The 9,006-nt window shown below is 41.4% G+C and overlaps 1 pseudogene; it reads left to right on the top strand.

Annotated features, from left to right (window-relative positions):
• Positions 1 to 7,031: 7,031 nt before the first annotated feature.
• Positions 7,032 to 8,077, top strand: LOC124244614 (E3 ubiquitin-protein ligase RNF167-like; annotated as a pseudogene).
• The last annotated feature ends 929 nt before the right edge of the window (positions 8,078 to 9,006 follow it).

The following is a 9,006-nucleotide window of genomic DNA, read 5'->3' as shown; positions in this document are numbered from 1 at the left end:
AGCCACCTTATTCCCACAAAGAGGATTCTTGGTTTCTGAGTAACTGACACTTCTGGTTAACAGAAACTTTGTCTCATATTCAGAGTAGGAAAGTTAAGCTCCTTTCACTAGTTTTGACATTTTCGTTAGATGCACAAGTCAAACTTTTTTAGGTAAAGCTTGTTCATTTTGGCTCAGGGCTGTCTTGGACATTCAGGCTTAACTTTGCAGACCATCACTTCTAGGATCCATCTTGTTACTTCCTGAAAATTGTCTCTGCTCATATTTATTATCCATTTTATTGACTTTGAGCTCTTAAATTCAAGTTAGGAGCCAACTTGTTATCATTTAAATCTTCTAGTTCTAGATTGAGATGAAGCAAGGTGAACATTCGTGTGGGGGCGTGGGCACACCTTTTAGCCTGTTGGGTTTGAATTCTATTTGGTTCCTTCAAGGAGGTTTTTGACGTATGACCTGAATACATGAATTTTGTTGAGTATCTATTCATTTTTTTCTAGGTTAATTCAAGATTTAAGATCTTAGAGTGTACAAGCCACATTGTCTCTAAATTATGGGCAATCAACTACTATTGTTTTAGAAACCATACGTGAGATACAACATAAAAAAAAAGAGCAGAACAAAGGAGCCTGAAGGTTTACGCTGACAACTCCTAGTCAAAGAAGGAAGTAGAAGGATTTTTCTTTTTTTGGTAGTTCTAAAGCACAGTGACTGAGTTGGGAATAATGTTATACAGAGGAAGTAATATCATGCCATTCATTAAGAAGTGATCTGCAATGTTCTATATCTCCACTTCTTTCTTTACTGAAAAACAAATTACTTTGAGTTGCAACCTGTTAAGTTGGTTATTATTTGTAAACATCAGCTGATTTGCTTCTGCTTTGGTATTAGAATTTCAGGTTTATAACTTTCATGAATTTAAGGAACTTAAATTTTAAACTAGAGAAACGGTACATAGCCCCGGGGATGGTTCCTCATAACAGTAAGTAACATTTACTTAGGTTTTGCAGATTAGAGTAAGTTTTTGACTGTGGAGAAATACGTTTTTCCCCTATGATGGGTTATTCCTAAAGGTGAATCTATGTTTTAACTTAATCCTTCCATGCACTTTCATCTTGTGAATAATGCCATTTTAATGAATTTTACATTGGTTCCAAAATTCCTGAGCTAACGAATACATTCCTATATATTCCAAACCTCGGAGGTTTCAGTGCCAAGCTTTTAAATCCAACTTAATAATAGTAAAAAATGCTATTCTAAGTTTTTTTGTGATGACTTCTAAACTTTAGTTTACAAATGGAGGGAAGTCAATCTGTGGAATCAGTGCTATGTCATAGGCATTATGGTTAACACCCAGACCATGGAAGAAGGGAGACAGAGGTAAAAGTAGAAAGAAGACAGATACATAAAGACAAGATACATAAAATCAGGCCGCCCTTTTGAGAAACACACAGAAAACAAACTTTTTAAGGTACAAAGGTCACAAATTTCATGGTTGATTTTAGGACAAGTTGATGTTTCTTGCTTCTATTTTAAATCTGAGTTAAGGTTGCACAGAGGTCAAAAAGAATTAAGCTTAGCAGCAAGGGTAGTTTTATATTTCTTTTAATGATTAAAAACTACTTTTAATACACAAAAGTAAACTTTTAAAACTAGATTTTATTGAATTCGGAAACCTGATCTTCAGAAGTATACTGTCTGCATAGATCACATTAACAGAAACACAATCTAGTTATAAAAATTAATTAAAAGAAATTAAATTGATATTATTAAAAATGACAGAGGGGAACTCATTTGTAAACTGCATTAGCATCTTAAAATCTTCTTCTCTGCTCTTCTCCCTACCAATATTTCCCATATCCTGTGGCTGCTCAGAAATCATTCTTCTCATCCCTCCCTCTCCAGTCCCAAAACAAACTCCCATCTCCATCCCAATCTCCAATTCCAATCTGAAGCCAATAAATAGCAACAGATACTTGTTGAACATCCACAACTTGTTCAATAACCTCATGAATGGTGAGGATACACTGGTGGATAAAACAGAAAAGCAGTTTCAGTTTCATGACGCTTTGCCATTCATTCTAGTGGAGGGATAGACAACAAAAAAGAAAAATAAGTAAAATATGTAACATGTCAGACTGTTGTAAATGATAAGAACCAAATGCACTGGTAACAAGTCTATAAGGTCTGTTGGAGAGGGTGTTGGCCATTGAAGTTCTCACTAAGAAGGGGATTTTTAATAAAAATTTCAGAGAAGTGAAGAAGCAAGTCATGCAAATATACAAGGGAAGAGCGTTCCGGGCTGACGGAACATCAAAACACCTGTGTGTAGAGTAATTCTGGCTTGTTCAAGGATGGGAAAGGAGGCCTGTGTGGCTAAAGGAGAGAGCAGAAGGGGAAGGTTCATGAGGGAAGGGGTCATAGAATGTCTGTGACTTTATATGTAATTGAAATACTTCTCCCTGTATTCTGCATGAGATAGAGCCCATTGGCTATTTCTGATTAAAAGAGTGACACTAACTTATGTTTTAACAGGCTCTGAGTTGAAAATAGAAGTAGCAGAGTAAAGGGAGGCAAGAGGGGATGCAAAAACATCAATCAGGAGACTTTTACAATAATTAAGGAGAGAGACAATAGTGTCTGGGACCAGGTGATGGTAATGAGAGTGATATGTGGCAGCAGGAGCCTGAGTCTGAGCAGTAGTTATTAATTTGGGAGAATACAGGTGCCATGGGACTGGCTGAAATCCCTGAGGGAGTGAATGCAAATAGCACAGGGAATAGATACAAAGGCTGAGCTTTGGGCATCCAACATTTAGACATGGGGCGAGGAAGAGGAATGCAAAGGAGACAAGAAAGATCAGTCAGAGAGACAGGGAGAAAAGAAGGTGAAGGTACAGATCAGGAGGCCGAGGGATGAAAGTGTTTCCAGGAAACGGTGTGATTAGCTGGGCTAATGCTTCCCATAGGTCAAGTCTGACGAGGAGTGAAAAATAGTCATTGGGCCTAGCGGTATGGAGACCATAAGTGACCTTGAGAAGAGCAGTTTCAGTGGAGTGATGGAGACAAATCATGACTGGAGAAAGTTTACTAGAAAGGGCAAAATTGAAGAAAGTGAGTTGTAGAAGGCCCTTTGCAAGGAGTTTTTCTATAAAGGGAAGAAGAGAAAGAGAGAAACAGCTAGAAAGGAAAGGAGAGTCAAAAGAGAGTTTTTGTTTTTTCTCTCTCTCTCTATCAATTTATCTCTCTATTTCTCCATGTGTCTATCTAATCTATCATCTATCTATTCATTTATTCATTCATATTTATTTAATCCTGAGAGAAATGTTCATAGGCTAACAGAATGGATGGAGTAAAGAGGGGGAAATGATGACTCTGAAGAGAGAGAGAGAACTGCTAGAGCGAGGACTTTGAGGGGCACGAAGGGATGGGATCTAGTGCATAGGAGCTGGACAGGCCTTGGCTGGGAACATTGGAATGACAAGGTCAGGATTCTGGAAGCTGCTTTAGCTTCTTCTATTTCCTTTTTCTCCTTCTCTCCAACGGCTCCACCACCTAAATGTAAATTATCCCTTACAAGCTGGAAAATGAAGAATCTTACCCAAAAGAATCAAGTGGGGAAGGAAAGGGTGATGACTAGGCCACGGAAAGCCATAAAGAGAAGTGGTAAAGCATCAGGCAATCGGGAGGTTGGAATACTGCACAATTAATATGTATTCTTTTTTAACTCAAAAATCATTTATATTTGCAAACTGGAGTGACTGATTGATGATTATATTTCAATAAAATAATTTTGTGTCTGCCTGCAGCTTGGACAATGAGTTGAAAATTGAGAAAAATCTATATAATCACCAATTGTTTAGATAACACAATGCCCATCAACAACTTCACTCTTTTCCACTGCTGAATTGACTGATTGTTTTCCTCCACTGGAAGGACACAATATGGATCTGAAGGCTTGTGCTGGATCCCAGATACCATATCAAGGGGCCCTATTGTTCTACATTCAACATTTTCTTTTGTTTAAAGTTTTCTGGGAAGACCATTACTACACAGAATAGGGGAGAAGGGAGGAGAACTTTGGGTTCTTTGGGAAAGTTAAAGATGGCGTTAGGAGGCTTCTGAAGTTGTGGAGATCCTTAAACATACGTCAACTCATATGAAGAACAGCAAGCAAAGGCAAATAGTTTTGAGAGTCTTTATAAGCTAAACATTCTGGATTGAGAAAATTATCAGTCATCCATGATAACTGATGAGAATTTGATCTGGAATATCTAATCACCAAATGAAGATAGCTTAACAAGTTAAGCTAATGAATTTGTATTTGATTTAAGAGAGAATTATTTTAAAATTATCTATTCATACATATATAGTTATAACACACATATTTACTTTTTACATAATATATTTTATCTCCATTACACACACACACACATACCAATAATAGTTGGTCATATTATAGTCTCTTGATGAGGTGATTAGGTTTTGGTAAAAAGTTTTCCTCCAACTTTATTTCTAGGACAGAATCCCTGTCCTATAGACAAGAGAGTTCGAACACACCACCTCACTCTCCTGAACTTGGAGACTGTTTCAGGGCCCTCCATTTGAATGGGCCCCTCCAAGGCCCTGTTCTTGATTTTGAAAATACAGTTGTCTTTTTAATTGAAGAAGATTTCCGAATTGATAAACTCCAGGACTAAAAAACCTTCAGGCCCATCCCTATCTCTGACCACTTTAAGCACAAAAGCATTCAGTCTAGTCTGATAATTGCACAATTCTAGTGTAGTCTGGTAGAATATAAAACTCAAGACTCATTAAATATTCTCTCCTCCCCTAGGCCAGGTTGAAATCAGGCTTTGAAGGTTTCCAAGAGGGCAGTGCTGGCTTCTCTTGTCTTTGCTCCCCTCCTGCTCTGGTTAGCTTCTGTTCGTGACCTCTCTAAGCCTGGTCTCGACAAGGAAGAGCCACAGGTGGCTGGTGCACTAGCAGTCTGGTGTGGGTGCCTACTGGCACAGCAAAAATCCCAAACTGATCCCTTTTCTCTTATAGGGTGCTTTGGTGGGTTTCTTGGCAATGGTTTCCCCTAAATCTTCTCAACTACTGACCTGATGAGGACGATGTCTTTCTGGGACTGGCTTCCTGTGACTCCTCCTCTGCCTTTAGGTTCCAGTATCCACCCCTCCATTTTGGTGTCCCTTTGCCCTTTCAGGGAGAGCCCTCTGGAGGATACTTTTTAAGGGTTGTCCCATAGCAAGGTCCACCTTTGGACTCTGAGAAACTTCTCTGGGTGTGAAAATGCAGTGACCCAATGCATCCCCCAGCCTTTTCCCTGGGCTTCAAATTTCACAAGTCTCTGTCATTTCCCTTGGCTTGAGGTTAAGGGAAAGCACCACCTCTGCTTCCCCATGGGTGGGGGTGTGTGGGTCAATATAGCTCATTGACAACTCACTCTAAAGAAATTGTCTCAGTCTTTCACTCTTTTTAGGCTGGCAGGACCAATTTGGGACTCCTCCACACCTCTGAAAATCCTGAAGGAATAGTTTAGACCAGCATCTGTCCTCAAGTACTAGGTGTACTTGGGGCTTATTGTTTTGAGTTTCACTTCAGAGGGATTATGTTGAAACAGGAAGAGTGGCATTTAATAACCTGTTACACTCTCAAATTGGAAAATGCAGGAAAGTGGAGAAGAAACAAGTCTGGAAGAATATTTTGGCAAATGGAACCAAAGTGGCAAAATGGCAAGAAAATCCTGTAATGTGAGACACTGGCCACCCAAGTCTGGAGGGACGACCTGGGGCAGCGGGCTGAGAATAAAACCTTTCCATTTCTGACTTGGCAGATCAGGCACATCTTATTTAAAGTGCTCTATAATTTCCTTTGCTAATGTAGGTTTTGACCTTTAGCTGTAACAAAGAGAAAGAGGGTAGCTGTATGGAAATGTAAAATCTAAGAACCAACGGATACTTTTTCATGTTATAAAACGGCCCACAAGAAGAAGAATCTACCTCAGTTTTCCACAATTTTATATCCTGGTTATTTCTTTGGTCATGTGGATCCAGTTATACAACAAAACCTCCAGGCCTCTACAGCAGTCTAGAAAAATTTACCATCGAAACACTAGGCAGGTTAACTTCTTCTAACCTAAGTTGGTTCATATGAAGAAACAAGATTTTACCATCTCTCCATGTTGTTTGAAATGGAAATAGAAATGTATTGATTGTACTGAATCACAGGGATAAAATGATTAAAGTGTTAAATTCTTTGAAAATAGATGATCCTTGGTTATTTACAAATAATGGTGGCATTTATTTGTGAATTATCTCAGATTTCAGATACCTTTTTGGAAGGTAGGATCACAAAGGACTCACACTCATATATACTGATGTGCATTCTTAATTTAGATTCATCTGCCATGAAACTTACATTAAAATTAGTAATCGGCTAGAAATTTCCCAGCTTGGCCTGCCTGGACACAAGATGGAGTGAACCCTGTTAACCAGAGTTGGAGCTCTCGCGATAGATTCAGTGCAAGTTCAGCTGGTTGGAGGGAAGCGTGGTGAGCACTCTCGCGAGACTTGAAGGTACTGCAGCTGCTGCGGTGCCCAGAGGGCGCGGAAGATGATCGGAAGTCCTTCATCTTCAGCGTCCAGGGCTTAAAGCGGCCTTTCTTTACCAGTAACGCTTTTCCAGGGGATAGGAAGATGGCTCACCTCGCTGGACAGCCCACCTCCTTGAATTCCCGCACCCTTCTGGAAGTTTTTGTGTCACCTGTGCTTGTCTCTGTCCTCTTTCCCGTTTTATCCCTATACCAGAAAAGGATCCATTTAGTGTCTCACATCCAGCTCCACTAAACGGGTTGGAGTGGAGATTTCTTCCCTGCACCCGCACGTAGCTAGGAAGTGGGACCTGGGGTGGTTGGTACCCTGGGACCCTGAAGGAGGGGCGGAGAGGGCACAGAACTCCGCTTCCGCTCCTGCCGCGAGGACACGACCTCCTCAGCCTCTCCTCGCCAGCTGCCGTGCACCTGGGGCCTTCCCGCTTCCTGTGGTTGCAGCCCCTGGGCTGTGGGGAGCGGCCCCTAACTGAGGGCGCTTTGGAGCTGTTTTGGACCACAGTGCCTGCATGGACTTTGCCGACCTCCCAACTCTCTTTGAGGCTGCCTTGAGACAGGAGGGCCGTCAGGGCTTCCTTGTGGAGGCTCACCCAGCCAATGCCAGCAGCCCCATTGCCCCACCACTCCCAGCCTCCGTCAACGGGTCAGTCTTTGTTGCGCTGTTTCGAAGATTCCACTCCAACTTTGCCCTCAAGGTCCTATAGGCTCAGAAGCCTGGGTATGATGCAGCTGTGGTATACAGTGTGAATTCTCGTGAACTTCCGAGCATGGGGTGGACTCAGGAGGAAATTCAGCAGCAGATTTGCATCTCATCTGTGTTTATCAGGGAAAGGAGCACCAAGCGCCTGCGTGCCATTTTGGTCTACCAGAAGGGGGCTCAGGTGCTTCTGGTCCCAGACAATAGCTTCCTCTTGGGCTGTTGCCTCATCCTTTTTACAGGGATTGTGGGATTGCTAATTTTGGCCATGGGAGCAATGGCGCTAGCTCATTGTATCTGGTCCCAGAAGCAGCTCCAGCAGAATCAATTGACCAAAGAGCAACTGAAACAGCTTCCTACACATGACTATCAGAAGGGAGACCAGTATGACATCTGTCTGTGCCATCTACCTGGGCAAATATGAGGATGGGGACAAGCTGTGGGTACTTCTCTCAGCTCATGCCTATCACAGCCGCTGTGTGGACCCCTAGCTCACTCAGACCCAGAAGACCTGCCCCATCTGCAAGGAGCCTCTTCACTGGGGTCCTGGGGTGGAGGAGTGGGAGGGAGAAACTCAGGGGCAAGGGGGTGATGAGGAAGGGGAGCCAAGGGACCACCTGCCTCAGAACAGACTGCACTTCTGGGTCTGGCCCCACACTTCCCACATCCTTTGGCTCCCTGGCCCCAGTCCCCTTTGTTCTTCCTGGATCTTCAACAGATCCCTCAGCCTCTCCTTCCTCCTCTTTCTCTTCAGCTGCCATCCTGGTCTAACACTCCCCTTCCTTCCTACCTCTGACTGTCTATTTGTGCAGCTCCTCTTCCTTCCTCTATTCTTCTATGTTGAGTCTTCTGTGTGAGGGGATGTCTCCACCTCAGGTTCCTCTCGAAGCCAACTCCATCATTTTGAGGAGGTTGGGGGTGCAAAGGAACTTCGTCTTCACTTACTTGGTTAATAAGATTGTTTCTGTGGACAAAAACAAAAAGAAATCATTCAGATACATGTGAAAACCATAGGTGAAAGCTGTCAAAAATAATTTGAAAGAGCATATTTTTATAATTTGTGTCAAAAATGACAAAAAGTAAGTAGAACATTATTTTAAGTTACTCAGAGTGTCAAATTTACTTTGGGATATTAACATTTCACATTTGGCCTCATAATGCAATTTCTCATATCTGTAAAAATTTCAGTGCATTTCCTTTAACCATTTTTGATGGTGGTGAATATAAATTAAGTAATCTACACTTATCTACATGTTTAATTGTCATCAGTTAATGCCTAAAGAGTTCAAAACCTCTGAAATATCTGCATAGTCATGCAAATAATAACTTGGTTGTAGGTCAGTTGTCCTCTGCTTTTTCTGTGTGTTAAGTGGCTTGTAAATACAACAGATTTAATTGCTTTATATCATTTGGTCCTTTAGGATTCTAGTATGGCTAATTAGGGTAGAATTTTAAGAGAATGCTTTTTAGCTGTGTCTTTTTATCTCTTGGAAGTAAAAACCCATTTAAATGAAGGAAACATGCAACATGAAATGCTTTTCACCTGAGAGCGGTAATTGTATTTTCTGTGTCTGGAGCTGCCTATGTGTAATTGTATGAGACGTGGGTTAGCTAGTAGGAGATCATTAAATATGCCCTTCTTTTTAGAAATTAAGGTCATTTTCACTCTTTAATGATTGTTAATGGAAGCTAAGCTAGTT

Source organism: Equus quagga, chromosome 9 (genome assembly GCF_021613505.1).
Source record: "Equus quagga isolate Etosha38 chromosome 9, UCLA_HA_Equagga_1.0, whole genome shotgun sequence".
In the NCBI taxonomy this organism is placed as follows: domain Eukaryota; kingdom Metazoa; phylum Chordata; class Mammalia; order Perissodactyla; family Equidae; genus Equus; species Equus quagga.
The sequence above is the reverse complement of the archived record's forward strand: the minus strand, read 5'-3'. Positions and strand labels throughout refer to the sequence as shown.